The sequence below is a fragment of the Vicia villosa genome, unplaced genomic scaffold (genome assembly GCF_029867415.1).
Source record: "Vicia villosa cultivar HV-30 ecotype Madison, WI unplaced genomic scaffold, Vvil1.0 ctg.001464F_1_1, whole genome shotgun sequence".
Taxonomy (NCBI): domain Eukaryota; kingdom Viridiplantae; phylum Streptophyta; class Magnoliopsida; order Fabales; family Fabaceae; genus Vicia; species Vicia villosa.
The window spans coordinates 490,699-509,880 of record NW_026705626.1 but is presented as its reverse complement, the minus strand read 5'-3'; the positions used below and the strand labels follow the sequence as shown (position 1 = coordinate 509,880).

Sequence of the window (19,182 nt, the reverse complement as noted above, 5' to 3'; positions counted from 1 at the left end):
TAATGCATATTTTCATGCATTGGTGAAAGAGAAGAATAAACAAAAAGGACTGTACTCTCTTATTGTTATGGATGGGAGAAGGCTAACTACACATGAGCAAATAGAGGATGAAATACTTGATTTCTACACTGCACTAGTAGGGACCAAGGCTGCTACAATCAAAGGGGTGGATATCACTGCAATTAGAAGAGGGAAGATGCTGCCTAGAGAGAAAGCTCAACTTCTTATCAGCCCTATTTCTGAGAAAGAGATTTGGAATGTTGTGCAGAGTATAGGGAATAATAAAGCCCCATGTATTGAGGGTTTCAATGCTTTTTTCTTTAAACACTCCTGGCATATTATTAGAAAAGAAGCTTTAGAAGCTGTCCATGAGTTTTTTAGAACCATTAAGATGCATAAAGCTGTAAATTGCTCCCTTATCACTTTGACACCTAAATCCTCAGAAGCAAGAACTGTTAAGGACATGAGGCCTATCTCTTGTTGCACCACCATCTACAAAGTGATCTCAAAAATACTAACTACTAGATTGGGATGGGTTATAGGCACAGTAGTAGATGACAACCAATCTGCTTTTGTACCTGGCAAGGACATACATGATAACATTATGCTGGCTCAAGAATTGGTTAGAGGATACAATAGAAAGAATCTCTCTCCCAGGTGCATGATTCAGATGGACATCCAAAAGGCATATGACACTGTTGAGTGGGATGCCCTTCAAAAAGTCATGATTGAACTAGGATTTCCTCATATCTTTGTGAACTGGACTATGGGCTTGTGTTAGAAATGTTTCATATAGATTCTCCATAAATGGCAGTCCCTCAAGGATTCTTCAAGCAAGGAGAGGTTTGAGGCAAGGAGACCCCATCTCTCCTTTACTCTTTGTGTTGATTATGGAGTACCTCCATAGGGTACTACAAACTCTAACCCTCAACCCTGGTTTTAAGTTCCACCCCAAATGTGCAAAACTCAAAATTACAAATCTTTGCTTTGCTGATGACTTGTTGTTGTTTGTGAGGGGTGATGGCAATTCTGTGAAGCTCATGATGTCAAAGTTTAGAGAATTCTCTGTTGCAACAGGTCTCTATGCTAGTCCCTCCAAGTGCAAAGTGTACTTTGGGGGAGGAAATGTGGAAGAGCAGACCCAGATTCAACAAGAGACTGGTTTTGTGATTGGGAGTATGCCTTTTAAGTATCTAGGGGTACCTTTACTATTAATATGTGTCAACCTTTGATTGATAGGATGGTGGGGAGACTGAATCATTGGAGTACTAGGCTCCTCTCTTATGCAGGAAGACTCCAATTGATTAGGAGTGTGTTGTTTGCAATTGCAAACTTTTGGATGCAAATTTTTCCTCTCCCCAAAAAAGTCATCAAACATATAGAAAGCTTGTGCAGGAGTTTTCTCTGGACAGGTAAGGAGAATGTTTCCAGAAAAGCCCTTGTCTCATGGGAGCACACATGTGAACCTTTCTCTGCAGGTGGTCTAAACCTTATGAATCTTGTTGTCTGGAATAGAACTACTATGTGCAAGATGCTATGGAACATTGCTAGTAAAAAAGACATATTGTGGATAAGATGGATCCACCTCTTCTACCTCAAGGGCACTGATGTTAATACTTTCCAGCCAAAGGCCAACTGCTCATGGATTTTGAAGGCTATTTTTAAATACAGAGATTTGGTTGTAAACTCCAGTTTGTGGGCAGAATTCGAGACTGCAAGGAAATTTGAGACTAGCAGATTGTATCAATGGCTCAGGGGTGAGAAACCTGGTGTCTTTTGGAAGAATGTGATGTTTTCTAATAGGGCTAGGCCAAGAGCTTTGTTCACCATGTGGTTGGCCTGTCAACATCGTCTACCTACGAAAGATAGACTTAGAAAAATTGGGATTGTCACAGATGGCAAGTGTGTGTACTGTGGACTGACTGAAGATTGCAACCATTTATTTTTTCAGTGTACTAAAACCAGGAACATATGGGTGCAAGTGCTAAACTGGATGAAGATTTATTCACGACCCTTTGGATTGGCATGCTGAGCTGCCTTGGGTTTGCAATCAATTACAAGGCAAGAGTAATAGAGCAAGGCTTATGAAAATAGCAGTCACTGAAAGTGTGTATAGCATTTGGCAGCAAAGGAATAGAAACATTTTCCAAGAGGAGAGGGTTGATCGATTGTGCAGTAAACACATTATTGATACTATCAAAGTGAGGATTGAAAATGATAGAAAATTGAGTGTGTACCATAATGGCTTGTAGGCTTGTATTGAGCCTTGTTCTCTTTTAGTCTATGTAGCTAACCTGGATCTTTTGGATCGGTTTTGTACTCCATTGTTTTTGGAATAAATAAATTCATTTCTTTGCTCCAAAAAAAATATAATTTTTTTAATATTTTAAAAATAGTTTTTATAAAATATATTTTTTAAACATTAAATAAAATCCATATGATCAAACAATCCGGCCCAAAATTTTTTGGTATAATATATTAAGGATTTTCCAGTTATTAATCAAATCAATTACCGCAACAAAAAAACCCCAATGCAGAATCAAATAATGGCAGCACCTAACGCAACAAAAAACCCTATGATTAATCAAATGATGGCCGCACCTCATCTTCCAAAACAAGCTCTGTTCCGTCGCGCTCGCTTCCCCGTCAGAGCAGTTGCGCCGCTCCCCCGACTAAGGTGCCGCGCCGCCATCATTCCACCGTCACCAAACGATGAACCTAACTCTCTCGACAACAGGCGCGGTGATTACTCATCGAGAACCGAAGAGGAGATGATGGCTATGTACGAGGAGTGGCTCATGAAGTATAAAAAGCTCAACATCAACCAGCTCAACCCGGACGAAAAGGAAAAGAGATTCAAAATCTTCAAAGACAACCTTAAGTTCATCGACGATCGCAATGCTGAGAACCGGACATATAAGCTTGGATTGAACCAGTTTGCTGATCTTACCAACGAGGAGTACCGGTCCAGGTATCTTGGACTCAGGACCGACTTGAGCAACCGTGATGCAGCTGAATCTGTTGATGGGAGGAAACAAGGTGATGTGTCCCAAGTCAAGGACCAAGGAGGTTGTGGAGAGTAACTTCTACTCCAATGATGTTACTTTTATTTTAAATATGTTATTATTTTTTTATAGTTTTTTTCTATTTTATTTTTAGTCTAAAAATATTTAATTGATGTTCAAAAATATCAAGTTCATATTCTTTAGTGACTGTAATTTGTTTCTTGTTATTATTGTTAAGTTTAAGTTAACAATTTTGGATTGGTATTCAGTGTCATTACTTAATTTATTTCATTATATAGGTGCTATTAACTATTAAGGATACCTATTCTTGCTAATTTGTCATCTAAATCTGGTTTAATAGATAATTCATTGAAAACCCCGAAGAAACCAAAGGAAGAAAAATGAAAACTTGTCTAACCTATGGTTTGATAACTCTGATTTGAGATCAAACAGAGCAAGCATGCAGTCTTTTTGGTGTTTTACCTTTGTGTATGGAATTTAAACTGTTTAAAGTAATTGGATACACATGAGAAGAATACCCTGTGGATTGCATTAAACATTGTTGGAAAATGAACATTGATGAAAGAGTTGAACACCCTTGAAGTCTTTGGCCTTTTACGTAATACTATGAAATAGAGAATGTAGCTGTGTGATTACCCTACAACAGAGAATATGGTTAGCCTTAAGAGTTTTTAAAATTTATCATTAATTTACTAAAATATTATAATGTTGATTAATACCCCTTAAGTATTAGTATAGTTAGCCTTAAGAGTCAAGGGTTGACCAAGGTTCGATAAGATGTTTTTCTTCAATGAAGTACTAGAAGTAGGTAACAAAGCCTTAGGTAATAATGACATTGTTGTTGCAAGTAGGGGTGGACAAAATAAGTGCAACCGACCCTACCCATCCGATCCAAAGCAAACCGAATGATTTCGGTCGGGTCAACTTCGGTTCTCGGGTCCAGCGGGTGAACTGTTCGGCTTTTATGGGATAATACCGGTTCGGTTCGGTTCGACCAAATCAATCCAACGGAAACCGAATCCGACCGCGGCTTGTTATTTATGTTGTTGTTAAAACTGGGCCTGGACTGGACTGCGTAAAAGTTGAAGCCCAGCATACATATCCATATTAACCTGATATATATATCATCCTTTGTAACCTTGGTGAGCAAACCCTAGCCGTTCCAAACACAACCATTTTTCTTTGGCTTTGTTTTCTCTCCGATTCAGAAACTCAACAAGGTAGTTTTTCTCCTTCTTCCTTCATTTCTTCTCAATCTCATATCATTGATGATTAATTTTTACATGTATTTTATTATTTTTCTATCCTTGATTTCTTATGATGTATGTATGGGTTTTGTATTTTTTACACAGGTTCTTTGATTTACTTTTCTATCCTGAAGATTCAGTATTTATAAGATCTGAAAACTTGTGGTGACACGAAGAATCTAAAGTTAATTTCAAGATGAAGATCTTGTTAGAAAGATACCACAAATGTTTAACCAAGGTGAATATTGACTCTAGTTTTTTATCTATGAATCTGAAACATGAAATTGATATTCTCTAATATGTGAGATACTAGTCTCACACAGAAAAATTGAAAACCTCTTATTTAATTTCTTAAAGTAGATCTGTGAGCTTATAAGCAAATAAGCTTTTAAAAAAAGTTTCATTAATTTATTTTCATTCAAAAGCAATACTTATCTGTACTTATCTGTCAAAATAAATTAATTTTTTACAATAATTTTAATTTTAAATAGTTTCACAATAGTTTTAATTTTAAGTTTTTACATTGTATTATAAAAAACAATAAAAAACAATACAGATGGTTGCTTCTATACTTTTTTTATCTTCTAAGTTGTTATAATTAATAGCAGTTACTTATATCTTTCTCTGTGAAACCATTCTTCATATTTGAAGAAATTGTCAACAAAATTGTTGTAGGTTTTGTGACGGTACATCAGCAAAGCAAGTTGGGGATTAGCATTACAGAACATTTCTTTATGTAGGATCTTCCTGTGTATGGATTATTATAGCATCATAAAGGAGGAATTGCTTTGTGTCTCCTTCAAGTCTATGTTGCGAAGGAAGCATCAACATAACAAATATATGAGCATATATGGACATTTGGACAAACATAAATTGTGTTTACTTGATTTTAAGAAATAACAAAAAGAACAAGATTAATTTATTTTTTTAATTAAAAATGTAGTTAAAAAAAACAAATAAATTTGTTTATAAATAAAAATAGATTAAAAATAAAATCGATTTCCTAGTCTTAGAATGGATATAAAAAGATCTTGATTTTAGATGGGCTAAAATTTAACGGCCCAGTAAGCATAATTAAGCATAATTCTGCTAAAAAAATAGATAAAAATTAAGTTAGATTTTAATTTGGGCTTAAAAAAATATATGACCCAATTTCACTCATAACTGAAATAAACCGACATGCCTAACCGATCCGAGCTAAACCGGATCCGACTAAACCGAAATGTTCAACGGTCGGGAATTGGGCCTAGACCACTCACCCGAGGGTTGGTCCGGTTCTGGGTTTTGGGCCCGAACCCGAACCGAACCGTTGTCCACCCCTAGTTGCAAGCTTCATCAAATCAATTATATGGAGTAGATTGCATTCATTGATACCCAAGAAGTTAATGCCCCCTCCATTTTCATAAAATGGTTATGAATTGGACATTCAAACATAACTCTCACATTGATTGATGGCACTAGAGAGAGGGTGAAGTTATGTACTATATCTCAAAGTTCTATTTCATTTTATGGTATAAATCGGGTATCTTTTTGTTAAGATATGATTTCGAATTCGGTATCTCTGGTTACGAGAGAAGGAATTTGTGTAATATTAATAAAGTTATAAATTTTCGCTCATGACAGCGTCGAAGAAACGGGGACGACCAAAGAAGGTCTCTCGGTCACCAGCGACGGTTACTCAGAGCGAAGCTACGACGGTGGAGCACGGAGAGAAGGGAGAATCGAGTGGAGTGAGTAAGGTGGATGTGATTGTGGTGGATAATCAAGGCAGTGATGTGGGGAAATTAGGGTTCAGTCAGAACCCTAAAACGGATGCAAAAGGGGAAGAACCAGAAAGCATAGATCAGCCGTGTAAATTGTGGGTGGATGTGATACAAGGAAATCAGAAAACGGCAAATGGAAAAGCTATTCAATACCTAGCACCAAAGATAATTGAAGGAATTGCGGAGGCCGTGATTGAGGAAGATGATGTCGCACCGGAGATTCAGTTCTGGGACACTGTGCTCATCATGTATGCAATTGGTGGTAATCTTAGCATGAATGCCGTGAAGAATTACATGATGAAGGAGTGGAACTTTGTGAAGATGCCTGAAATGTTCTACAATGATGAAGGCTACTTCATCTTGAAGTTCAAGACAGACGAAGATCGGGAGAGTGTGTTGCTCAAGGGACCATACACAATTCGCAACATGCCTATGGTGCTTATAGAATGAAGGCTAGATTTTTCTATGGAGAGAGACATGCTGAGGACAGTTCCTATATGGGTGAAGCTACCTAAAATTCCATTGCACATGTGGGGAGAGCGAAGCCTTAGCAAGATTGGCAGCCTCATAGGGACTCCTATGTTCACTGATGAGTGCACAGCGGAGAAGCTAAGGGTCACATATGCGAGAATCCTGGTGGAAGTAGATGTTACTCAAAAGCTCTGTGAGGAAGTTGTTATTAGCTATGATGGGAGAAAGAGGAAACAGAAGGTGGAGTACGAGTGGAGACCTCAATATTGTGAGAAATGTCAAAAAGTGGGGCATGTGTGTGACAGGGAGAGGAAACCTCCGGTGAAAGTATGGCAGCCAAGGAAAGATATTGAGAAGAAAGAGACAAGTCAACAAAGCACAAAGGATGATGGAGAGCCTTGCCCAAAATCTCCTGTTGTGAGTACTCCCAAACCAGTTGGAAAAGATCCTAAGAGGAATGATGCTGATGCAGAGATGGTACATGAAGATGGTGAATGGACTGAAGTTCTCAAAGCCATCAAAGATAGAGGTACGAGCTCTAAACAAATAGATATCTTGAAACAGATTTTGAATAGTAATGGCTTTATCACCTTAGGAGATTGGAATGACTCTAAAAGGCACCCCATAGGGGGAACATGATTATCTCTTGGAATGTCATGGGGCTGAATAAAGTAGCCAAGAAGAAAGAGATTAGCTCCCGTCTCTTGAGGCTGCAACCAAAAATAGCTTTTTTACTTGAAACAAGAGTCAAGCAGGACAAGGCTGATAATTGTAGAAGAAGTATGGGGGGTAACTGGAACTTTGCTGACAATTATAGTAAGCATAGAAATGGTAGGATATGGTGTATGTGGGATGATAGTAGAGTGTCTATTAAGGTGATCACCATGACTGACCAACTGATACACTGTGGGATTTACACTGTTGATGGTGTGTTTGAGCAGTGGATCACTGCTATCTATGCTTCTAATAGGCTGGATAAGAGGAAAGAGCTATGGAGGGATATTGGGAGAATTGGCAACACTCAGCAGGGCCCCTGGATTGCAATGGGAGATTTTAATAATGTGCTAGGGATCATGGATAGAATTGGGGTTCAGGAAAGTGAATTTAAGGACCTTAGAGACATGATGGAGGCTGAAGGTCTGTTTGAGATTGAAAGCAAGGGAGAAAAATTCACTTGGTATAACAAGCATAGTGATGGAGCTATCTACTCTTGCATAGATAGAGTAATTGGTAACATTGACTAGATTCAGCAAAATGTGGACAAGAGTGCGTACATGTTGGAGCCAGGTGTGTCTGAGCATGCTATGGTTTGTATTAAAGGTGATGAGACTGAGAGCAGACCTAAACCTATGTTCAAATTCATCAATGCTGTAACAGGATTGGAAGGTTATGAGGAGGCTGTTAGGAGGAATTGGTAGAAACATGTTAGATGTGATCAGAGGCATAGACTGTGGACTAAGCTTATGAGACTGCAACCAGTTCTCAGGAGAATTCATAAACCCCTGTTGAGTATCAAGAGTCAACTGGAGAACAAGAGAAAACAACTGACTGAGATTCAACACATGTTAAGGCAAGACAAAATGAACAAAAACATGATTATGAAGGAGAAAATCTGTACTCAGGAGCTGCTTAACCTGAATGACATGGAGGAGCAAATTCTGAGGCAAAGGGAAAAAATTGACTGGATCAGAATGGGGGATGGAAACAACTCCTTGTTCCACTCATCTATTAGGAGCAGACAGAAACACAAACAGATCCATAGGTTGATTAGAGAGGATGGAGGAGTCTGTGATACTCATGAGGCCATGGAAAGGGAGGTGATGGACTTCTATAAGAGTCTCATGGGGACTGCTGAGAGGAACTTGAAGGGAGTTGATATTGCAGCCATTAGAAGAGGAAAACAGTTAAGTAGAGAGCAGAGGATTATGCTGAGTAGTCCTGTCCAAGAGTGTGAGGTTGAAAAGGCTCTTAGGAGCATTGGTGATCTAAAAGCCCCTGGGATTGATGGATATGGCTCAAAGTTTTTTAAACATTCCTGGCAGGTGGTTAAATATAATGTGATGGAAACTGTGAGGAATTTCTTTGAAGGAGGACAGATGGATGCTAGGTTTAATAAAACCATTGTTACACTGATCCCTAAACATGATAAGGCTACTAATATAAGGGATTCTAGACCTATCTTTTGCTGCACTACAGTGTATAAAGTTATATCAAAGGTTATGGCTAATAGGATGAGCAAAGTTCTTGGAAGCATAATTGATAAGAATCAGGCAGCTTTTGTGCCAGGCCAGAAAATTCAAGACCATGTGCTTATTGCTTATGAGCTGATCAGAGGCTATAGCAGGAAGGGAGGCATACCAAGATGCATGGTTCAAATGGATATTAGGAAAGCCTATGACTCAGTTGATTGGAAAGCTATGCAAACAATCATGGCAGAAATTGGCTTCCCTAGGAGATTCATAAGTTGGGTGATGCAGGCTGTGACCACTGTAACCTATCAATTCAACATAAATGGAAAGGTGACAAAGAGCATCCAAGCAGCTAGGGGTTTAAGGCAGGGGGGTCCTATTTCCCTACTGCTGTTTGTGGTAGTTATGGAATATCTCCATAGGAAGGTGGAGGATTTGAACAGGAATACAAGTTTCAGATACCATCACAAATGTGAGAAACTTAGACTGATTGATCTGAGTTTTGCTGATGACTTGCTTATGTTTTCCAGGGGTGACACTAATTCTTTGCAATTGATGATGAGCAAGTTCCATGAGTTCTCAAAGTCAACTGGGCTAAGTGTGAATCCAGAAAAATGCAAAATATATTGTGGAGGCCTCAGGAGGAAGACAGAATTGCTCTGGAACAAATCACTGGCTTTACAAAAGGATAGCTTCCATTTAGGTATCTGGGGATCCCACTTACTAGCAGGAAACTATCTAATAGCCAATGCATGGCTTTGGCGGACAAAATTGGTGATAGAATAAGGCATTGGAGTGCAAGACTTCTCACTTATACTGGGAGAATCCAACTCATTAAGAGTGTGGTTTTTGGTATTGCAAGTTATTGGATGAGGTGCCTGCCACTGCCTAATGAGGTGATTAAAAAGGTGAATGCTTTATGCAGGTCTTTTATGTGGACTAGGAAAGGTGAAGTAACCAGAAAGTCCCCTGTTGCATGGGAGAAAGTTTGCTGCCCTAGGAAAAATGGAGGTTTGGATATAGTTAATCTAGAGGCCTGGAACAAAGCATCCTTGGTGAAGTTACTGTGGAATTTGGCAAGCAAAGAAGACACCCTTTGGGTTAGGTGGGTTCATTCCTACTATGTGAAGAATGAGGATCTAATGCAAGTTAAGATTGTGGACAGTGGATCCTGGATTTTGAGAAGCATCCTCAAGCTGAGAGATGAAGTGGAGCATATGGAACAATGGAAGAAGCTGCTTATGGAAGGAAAGTTCAAAATGCAAAACTTCTATGGGGCATTTCTGAAGCAAATCTAGCAGGTTTATTGGAGAGTTTTGATGGTGAGCAACTATGCTCGACCTAGGGCTGTGTTCACTTTATGGCTCGCATGCCATAAAAGACTTGCAACAAAAGAAAGACTGGAGAAATTTGGTGTGCATACAGACCAGAAATGTGTTTTTTGTGAGTGTACTGAGAATATTCAGCACCTGTCTTTTGAATGTAGGTACATGAAGGATGTTTGGAGAAGGTTTTACAATGGCTTAATGTGAAGCATCAGGCCAGGGGGTGGGATCAGGAACTGACTTGGCTGAGTAAAGTGTGTAGGAGTAAGAATTGGAGAAGTAGCAATGTGAAGGCAGCTATAGCAGAAACTGTATATGCCCTATGGATACAGAGAAATGACAAGGTGTTTCAAAAGGAATGTAGAGATACACATATAGTTCAAAAGATTATAGATACTATTGTAAATAGAATTTGGGTGTACCCAAAATATAGAGAAAAAATAGCTAGGATGATGATAGTTTAAGATGTGTAGGTTTGTTTGATTACGCTGGATCCTATGGGTCGCAGTTTGTATTTCATTGTTTTTTGGTTATATATAATCATTATTTCCAAAAAAAAAATTATCAATAAAGTTATTGAAATGTTCTTGGTTAAAATTCTATTTCACTTTGATATAATACTCCAAAATTCTAATAAAATAATGTAAAGAAAATTTATATATGAAGACGAATAATTAATGCTTTTGGATCAATATTAAGTTGACTCAATTTTTAAGAAATTAACCATATTGGGAAAGAGTTCGATTCTCTTGATGTCAAAATGAGAAATTTTTTTTATGGGTAATCGATATGCTTTTTATTTAAACTAGTAACAAACCCGTGCATACGCACGGGTTCTGGTCTCTGATCTGATACGCACATTTGCTTACATAATATATTTATTTTAAATAGAACATTTAAAAAGAAAAAATATTTAGATCAATAATAAAGTTTTCATATATAAAAATATTTAGATGAATAATAAATTTTTTTCCTTATATCATTCTTGGATCATAAATATTTGAATCATAAATATCATCTTTCTTATATAAAAATATGTAGACAAGAATATATTTTTTCCCGTATTCAAATATTATTTATGTTTATGTATCATTTACAAAAATATTTGGATCAATAGTAAATTTTTGTATATAAAAATATTTAGATCAATAATAGATTTTTTCCCGCATACCATTTTTGAATAAAATATTTTTGGATCATAAATATCATTTTTCGTATATAAAAATATTTAGATCAACAAAATTTTTTTTCCGTATACAAATATTTTTTTTTGTTTAGGTATCATTTATAAAAGTATTTGAATGAATAGTAAATTTTCGTATAAAAAAATATTTAGATCAATAATAGATTTTTTCCCGTATACAATTTTTGAATAAAAAATTTTTGGATCATAAATACTATTTTTCGTATATAAAAATATATAGATCAATAATAGAATTTTCCCGTATTTAAATATTATTTATGTTTTAGGTATCATTTACAAAAATATATGGATCAATAGTAAATTTTCGTATATAAAAATATTTAAATCAATAATAATTTTTTTCCTGTATATCATTTTTTAATTAAATTTTTTGGATCATAAATACCATTTTATATAGAAAAATATTGGCAAAATACTCTTTTTGGTCCCTTAACTTCAAAAAGTGTCATATTGGTCTCTTAACTCTTTAAAAAGTGTCACTTTAGTCCTTTTTGTCATATTAGCGACTGATTTTTGAGTTTTTCCGTTGGTAATTTGACAAAAAGGATTAAAATGACACCTTTTGAAGAGGTAAGGGACCAATATGACACTTTTTGAAGTTAAGGGACCAAAATGAACTCTCAGGTTAACATAAGGGACCAAAAAGAGTATTTTGCCAAAAATATTTAGATCAATAAAATATTTTTCCCGTATACAAATATTATTTATGTTTAGACATCGTTTACAAAAATATTTAGATCAATAGTAAATTTTCGTATATAAAAATATTTAGATCAATAATAGATTTTTTCCCGTATACAAATATTATTTATGTTTAGACATCGTTTACAAAAATATTTAGATCAATAGTAAATTTTCGTATATAAAAATATTTAGATCAATAATAGATTTTTTCCCGTATACCATTTTTTAATTACATTTTTTTAGATCATAAATACCATTTTTCATATAGAAAAATATTTAGATCAACTATAGATTTTTTCCCGTATACAAATATTATTTATGTTTAGGTATCGTTTACAAAAATATCTAGATCAATAGTAAATTTTCGTATATAAAAATATTTAAATCAATAATAGATTTGTTTCCCGTATACCATTTTTTGGATCATAAGTACCATTTTTCGTATATAAAAATATTTAGATCAATAATAAATATTTTCCGTTTACAAATATTATTTTTGTTTAGGTATCATTTATAAAAATATTTGAATGAATAGTAAATTTTCGTATAAAAAAATATTTAGATCAATAATAGATTTTTCGCTGTATATCATTTTTGAATAAATTTTTTTTGGATCATAAATACCATTTTTCGTATAAAAAAATATTTAGATCAATAATAGATTTTTCCGTATACAAATATTATTTATGTTTAGGTATCATTTACAAAAATATCTAAATGAATAGTAAATTTTTGTATACAAAAATATTTAGATCAATAATAAATTTGTTTCTGTATGCTGTTTTTTATTAAAAAAAATTGGGTCATAAATACCATTTTTCTTATAAAGAGTAAATGGAGTATATAAAGATTAGGGTAGGAAACTAAAAAGGTGAAGAGAGAGAAAGAATGGTGAAAATAAATTATAATATAGTTGAATTAAATATTAAGATTATAATTGACAATTGTGTGGGTTGACAAAAAAACAAACAATTTTAATAGGTGTAAAAATAATAAAGATGGATAATTTTATAAAAATCAGAATCATTAATTTTTTTATATTATAATGTTAAAGGCTGAGCTGATTTTAATGAGTATCTATATTTGACTCACCTAAGTTTTTTTTTTTTTTAAAAGTAAAAAGCGTATGGTACAAGTTTTAAAGTTTTGTAGGATGATTTATAGCAGCTTGCATGATCATTTAAATAAGACAAAGATTAATTTAATCTCAAAGAAGAATAACCTCTTAAGTGAGAGGTTTTCTTTCTCAGTAGTTGCTTTCAGTAATTTTAATTTCTACTCTCTGCAGCTCTTTCACTAATTTTGTTTTCTACTGTCTGCCTAAAAAGTACACATCAATAAAGCTCTTTTAGTAATTTTGTTTTAGTAATTTTGTTTTTTCCAGGAGAGCACTCCCTCAGTTCTAAAATGAGTCACTTAAGAAAAAATAGTCACTTAAGAAAAAATAGACTCGAGAAAAAATACTGCTAGTACAAGGGATTGTAAAACGGGTCAGACTACTGGGTCGACTTGTTTGACCTGCCATTTTGGACGGATTGGATTGAGATTTTCAGTTCGGTGAAGACGGACAAAGTGAGGCGGAGCGGATTTTATCCGCGGACTTTTTGTTAAAATTTTTTATTTTTTATTTAGAATTAAAATAATTTTAACTATAAAAACAACACTCTTCTATTACGATAATGTTAATTGAATTGTATTCTAAATTATTATACATACAAATTGAATTATAATTATAACGTTCTTTTTATAACTCTCTAATAATGTGTTGATTGGAAAAACTTAAAATAAAAAACAATTGTATGACATGCATAATTATTAAGTTGTCAATATATTATGACATGCATAATTATTAAGATCTCAATACATTAACTCACATATTATCTTTAGAAATAGATGTTGATTTTAAGAAAAGGAAGAATTTGACGAGTGTATACATATGATAAATTTAAAATTTAACTAATAAGGAATCAATCAATATAAGAGTCTATATGATGTAAATTGTGAGAAAATCAAGGGTTGATATTTTATGCACTATTATTTATGCTTTGTGATCTATTATGGAGTTTAATTGTTATCACTATTTGTCTTGTGTAAATTTTTAATCACGTTCTTTTAGCAGTTAGTTTGTAAATAGGATTAGAATGATATGTATTGTTTATTTATGGGTTAAACACCATTTTGTCTCCTACCATTTGGCGTGAATCCCAAAAATAACCCAGTAAAAAAAACACAGATTTCATCCTTGTCATTTGAAGATTCCTTTGCTTTAGTACCTTAGTGGATCTGATCACTTAAAAAGCTGAGGTGGAAATGACACGTTGGCATTTTTTATTTAAGTGAGTCATACGTGGCTTAAAACAATATATTTTTTTTAATGATTTATTTAAACCTCAAATATTAAATGACTTAAAATGAAATAAAATTGAATCTGACCCTAAATCTTATTTCTTCTTGTTCATCTTCATCGTGTTAGCAGTTAGGGTGCCCCCTCTCCTCTCTGTGGGCACGAGGTTGCTATGAGAATATTTGTTTCGAAATCAAACTCAAATCCAGGAAAAAGATATTGGAAGTGTAAAAATTGGGGGGTTTGTTAAAATTTCTTCATATCCCTTGTTCATATACTCTTTAATAGTGATGTATGTTAGTATGTTTCCAAATTTTCATGTTTTTTGTTATTCATCTATTTCATCTATTTTTAATATTGGAAGGTGCACATACCAACTAAAAGATATTGTTCAATGTACAGAAATGTTGGTATGTGCACCTTTGCATTAGGAATCTTAAAATACACTTAGAACATGTTTGAAAAAGTATCATGCAACAAAAACAAGTTACGAGGCTTTGAAAATTAGTTACAGACTTCAAAAATCGTAGTTTACTCAAAATACAAGTGCATGTGTCGACACATACGTTCTTCAGGTCGACACATGTACTGTAAGAATGAAGCCTGTAGCTTCTATTTAAATGTGTCTACACATACAAGTTTCCAAGTCAACACATGTTCTCAAAATTATCATTATTTGTCAATACATATGTATTTCCGGTCGACACATGTGCTGCAGTTTTAAAGCTTGTAACTTCTATTTAAGTGTGTCGACACATAACCTGTTATAGGTCGACTCATAGCATTACATAGGTCGACACATGACTTACATGTATCGACATAAGCAACTAATTTTTGGAAAAAATATATATTTTTTCAATTTCCAAGCTTTCCTTTTTCCTCCAACTTACACCACCATAAACACATCGTACATGCATCATTTTCAATTTGATGAAAATATAAACACATACTAAGATTGCTCATTATCTTCCACCTCTACGCATACACAAAAATAAGGTATACATAATCATTCATTGTTTGGGTGTCATATATAATTGGTTGATAACGTTCAATTTTGGCTGGCTGTAACCTAAGGCTGAGTTGAGAATCATAGGGGGTTTCATCGGAAAAACTGTGAAGGCTTTTACTCCAAGATCAAGGGGTTAATTGGGAGGGGGGGGGGGGGTTGACAAGAGTTACACAATTGGATCCGATCGAGTGAAGAACTTTGAAGAACAAGTGGTTCTTGTAAAGGAGTAGCGTGAGACGATGAATCAATTGGTAATCTTAAGTGACAATAACTCGCAATTTGGATTCGACCGAGTGAAGACTTTGAAGAACGGTGGTTTCTTGCAAAGGAATAATGTGAGATGGTGAATCGATTAGTGTTTGTTGGGTGACTTGTTCAAACTCAGATCAAGGGAAGGTAATTGCAAGGATCAACACCAAACATACAGTTTGTAGGGTTGCTTAACATCTCTTATAAACAATGTTTTACATAGTAAGGTTGATATCTCAATTCCAAATTAGAATTGGGGGCAGACATAGCCGTAGCGAGGACGGTCTATAAACTTCCTAAACAACTCCTTGTGTCCTCTCTCCCCCCTCTCTCTCTTTATATATCTCTTTATCTCTTGTATTTAAATTTGCATTATCAAATTGTTAAACATATTGATTGAGCGATTGATTAGTAACAATTTTTCGGTATTTGCTTTGAAAATTGTTGACTGGTTATTTTTGTCTTACAGTCAATTTAATTGTAAGAGGATTTTGATATCAACAAGCTTAAACAAAAATTCTAAAAAATCAATCGCACACCAAGTGTTTGATAATTTGACACTTTGAATTTTTGTGTTTAAATTGATTGGACATTGGTTGCCTTGTGATCACACTAAAATTGTTAAGTGAGAATTTTATTTGTGAATTGATGGTATCATTGTTATTCCAAACAAAGGGTTGTGTTCATATTTAAGTTTCCAATAAGTGGTTTGATTTAGAAGACTTTTGATCTAAACGCGATACTTACGCTTTCCATTATTTAAACGTTTTCAAAACCTTTAAAATCTAGTTTTTAAACTTGGGGATCTACTCACCCCTCTAGATAAATTGTTGTCGTCTGACAAGTGGCATCAAGATCTCTGGTTTATTTCGTGCTTCAAACACTTATTAGAAAATGACTACCGAACCTAAACGGGCGTACGAAAGAGCGTTTATTTTCACCGGTGAAAACTATGGTTATTGGAAAGCTTGTATGCACATTCACATAAACTCATATAATAAGGGTGTGTGGGATGTCATTATGAACTGTCTAACTCAAATAACCATGGTCGATGGTAATTGCGGTATCACACCTAAACCGAAATCACAGTGCAATGACAATGATCATAAAAAGTAGGGTTGCGATTGGTAGGCGAAAAATATTCTCATATCCGCTCTCGGTGTTGATGAATATTATCGTGTTTCCCATTGTAAAACTGCTAAAGCTATGTGGGACACATTACAAGTTTTCCATGAGGGGATTAATGAGATGAAACAAGCTAGAATTAACACATTGTATCAAGAGTTTGAACTATTTCGCATGAAGCATGATGAAACCATTTCTTAAATGCAAAAGAGATTCACTCATCTCATTAACTGTTTAAATGCACTTGGGAATCCGGTTTTCAATGTAATTTCTACTAACAAAATTTTGAGGTGTCTCACTAGGGATTAACAACTGAAGGTCATAGCGATCAAGGAAGCTCATGATATCAATACACTTGACGATGCAAAATTTCCAAAGTTGAGTACTTGAAGATGCAAAATTTCCATAACTTAGAAAATTCTTCAAAACCCTAATATTGACTTTTGAAACTTTTGATTGATGTTCTTAATTAAACTTGACCAAATGGATTCAATAATCATAATTTCATGATCCTTGACCCTAGAAGTCCATAGTTGACCAAAATTCCAAAAGTCAAAAATTTTGAACAATTGACTTTTGCCAATTAAATTGCAATCTTTCCAATATTAATTGAATCAAGCTCCTCTAGCCAATTGAATGATATGAGTGGGCTATAATGAATTACTTGAGATCCTTGAATCATGTTTTCATCCATAAGATCATGCTTTGACCAAAAGTTAACTTCCTTAAAGAGTTAGGTTTAAACCCTAATTGGTGTACCAGATGAATTTGAAAGTTAATGATCTTGATTTGAAGCATTCTTGAGCTTGAATATTGATGATGGGAATCAATTAAGCACATGAGAAATCTTGAGTCCCTTTGAGAGTCACAAAAACCTAATTTTCCTAAGCTTTCTTAATCAATCACCTTTCTTGTGAAACAAGCAAACAAGCAACCACCTTTTTTTGTATATTTGAGGTTAATAAATGATGATAATGATGATCACACTCTTTTAGATATAACGCAAATGTAGTGGGATCTTAGAGTAAAAAATTGGGGTATGAAAAACCAGCATAATCAGAGCCGACAAATCCTTCAATTTCTGCTTTGTTCCAACATTATATTACTTGCCTTTACTATCATTTTTCTCCATGGTTGTTTCTACTTGATTTTTTTTACCCTTAATTGGGAATATATGTTAATGTCTCCCTCTCTCTCTCATAGAAGAGCATATTTTTACCATTTTATATGCCAAGAGAATAGTAAGAATAACTTATGGGAGCATAATGATTTGGTTTCTTCTAAGGGCTACAAAGATTTTTCTTGGGGAACCAACATTTTGTTCGCCTCAAAGGGCAGCAAGGATTCCATTTAGGGATCCAACATTATGGTCTCCCCATAGAGAGACAACGATATCACTCAGGGATTCAATATTTTGATCGCCTCATAAAGCGACAATGATCCTCATAAGGATCTAACTATTTTATCCCCTCATAGGGAGGCAAGGATCTCGCTTAGGGGTCCATTATTTTAATCTCCTCATAAGGAGACAAGGATCCCTATTTAAGGATCTAGCATTTTGATTGCCTCATAGGGTGGAAAAGATCCCTCTTAGGGATCCATCAATTTAATTGCCTCATAGGGGGACAAAGATCCTACATAGGGATCCTCATTTTTATCGCCTTATAAGACGACAAGAATCCCACCTAGTGATCCATCATTTTGATCGCCTCATTGGGAAGAAGGATCCCACTTAGGGATCTAACATTTTGGTCACCTCATAGGGCGACAAGAATTCCACTTAGGGATCCAACATTTTAATTGCCACATAGGGTGATCTTCTCCCTAGCTTATATATTTCCTGCAAGAAAGGAATAGCCAGCAAATATAATTCTCTAAAATAATAAAATAAGGGGCCTCATTAAAAACCACAACCTTACGTAAAGCGCATAGGGAAAAAGTGCACCCATAAAATACCATATCCTTACAAATAGTAGAGATTCAATACTCTCCTACAAAAGTTACCAACACGATAACTGCACATCAATAAAGAAAACAAATAAAAGACAATGATGTAAGTTGCGCTAGAGGGAAATTTATATAGGCCTTCAATTTTCGAGATCTCATTGGTTGAAGGAGGCGCTTCATCGCCTTTGCAGGTTTTTCCTAGCAACTTTATTCCTAAGCCTACTTTCCTAACTTTTGCACCTATAATGCGGACTCTTTTTAGCTTAAGGCTTTCTACATAACATTTTCTGGAGGTTTCTTAATCTCCTTGGATAACTCTCACTCGCCCATCAAAGAGTGGGTATTCATGCATAAATACAAAGTGGACAAGGTGGCGGCCGGCTAGTTAAAAGTTGGCTGCCTTATAATCATATTGTAAGAAGAGGGAGCGTCAATAACCACATACTTGGCATTTATTTCTTTGGCCTGGTCCATCTCTTCAAAGGTGGTATTCAAGTTGATGTATCATTTTACTTGTACATGCTTCCCAAAGAATCCAACTAGGTGGATACTGACTACATCTTTCTCAAAAAAGGCGATCATGGCTTCTGGTGCCTTTG

General features: G+C 34.9%; 1 long non-coding RNA gene across 2 annotated transcripts; it reads left to right on the top strand.

The window, feature by feature from the left end:
• The first annotated feature begins 4,126 nt into the window (after positions 1-4,126).
• LOC131635329 (uncharacterized) lies at positions 4,127-5,177 on the top strand. 2 transcript variants are annotated; one of them, XR_009293796.1, is made up of 3 exons: positions 4,127-4,246; positions 4,379-4,511; positions 4,949-5,177. It is a non-coding gene; the product is annotated as an uncharacterized LOC131635329 (long non-coding RNA). The 2 variants fall into 2 exon arrangements; XR_009293797.1 differs by having other exon boundaries at positions 4,925-5,177.
• The last annotated feature ends 14,005 nt before the right edge of the window (positions 5,178-19,182 follow it).